The sequence below is a fragment of the Octodon degus genome, unplaced genomic scaffold (genome assembly GCF_000260255.1).
Source record: "Octodon degus isolate 3935 unplaced genomic scaffold, OctDeg1.0 scaffold00165, whole genome shotgun sequence".
NCBI lineage: Eukaryota > Metazoa > Chordata > Mammalia > Rodentia > Octodontidae > Octodon > Octodon degus.
The window spans coordinates 6,354,488-6,355,442 of record NW_004524741.1 but is presented as its reverse complement, the minus strand read 5'-3'; the positions used below and the strand labels follow the sequence as shown (position 1 = coordinate 6,355,442).

At 37.2% G+C, this 955-nt stretch overlaps 1 protein-coding gene and 1 pseudogene across 1 annotated transcript in view; one reads left to right on the top strand and one right to left on the bottom strand.

The window, feature by feature from the left end:
• The window catches only part of Cnbd1 (cyclic nucleotide binding domain containing 1), a gene marked incomplete at its 3' end in the record, with an annotated part of 439,441 nt that overhangs the window by 66,048 nt on the left and 372,438 nt on the right, over positions 1 to 955 (bottom strand). The gene's annotated exons all lie outside the window — the stretch shown is intronic.
• LOC105743769 overlaps positions 1 to 955 on the top strand; it is an 18,859-nt pseudogene that overhangs the window by 4,753 nt on the left and 13,151 nt on the right.

Genomic DNA, 955 nt, shown 5'->3' with positions numbered 1-955 from the left:
CTCATATAATAATATATTTTATATGATATAAAATCAACACACAAATACAAATAACATTCACTTGCACTAATAGTTAACTCATTCAAAAAGAAATGATGAAAACAATATTCAAAATAGCTCCAAGAAAAGTTAGATTCTTAGGAATTAAGCTAGCCAAGAAAGTAAACTATTTCTACCATGAAAACTAGTATTCTGAAGAAGGACCATTGAATGTAAGTAACAAAATGAAATGTTTCCCTGTTCCTGGGTAGACAGAAACAATATCATCAAAATGGTTGTACTTGCATAACTGATATGCTCATTTAATGTGATTGAAATCAGTAGGATTATAGGGAAGCATAGGTAGGATTGTAGAGAAAGAGTCCTAAAATTTATGTGAAATCAGAAGAGACCCATACAGTAATCCTGAATAACAAGAGTGAAGTGGGTGATATTATGATCCCAGAAATCAAGTTTTATATTACAAAAGTACAATGGTAAAAACAGCATGGTGTGACACAAAAGAAGATGCACAGATCACTGAAACAGAACAGAGGATGTAAAAATGAAGGGCACACTCACCTGTTTTTGACAAAGGATTAAAAATGTGCGTTAAGAGAATGACAATCTCCTTACCAGTTGCTCGCAAAAGTGGCTATTTACATGCAAATTCGATCTAGATCCATGTATCTTTCTTTTTTTTCTGTATTTAGGACAGGTTGTACAGGATGTATAGGGTCTCACTGCATAGATCAGACTTGTAGTGATCCTCCTGTTTACAGCCTCCTACGTGCTGGGATTAGGAGACACCATGACCAGTCTCAATAGCCATCTCAGCACATCCAGGGAGAGGGGGCACGGCAGGCCAGGGGATCAAACTCCCTGCCCCTGTGTCTACCTAAGCAGGCGCTTTAATCCACTGAGCTATTTGGCCAGCCCTTTAGATCCATGTATCTCAACATGTACTGAACTAAAA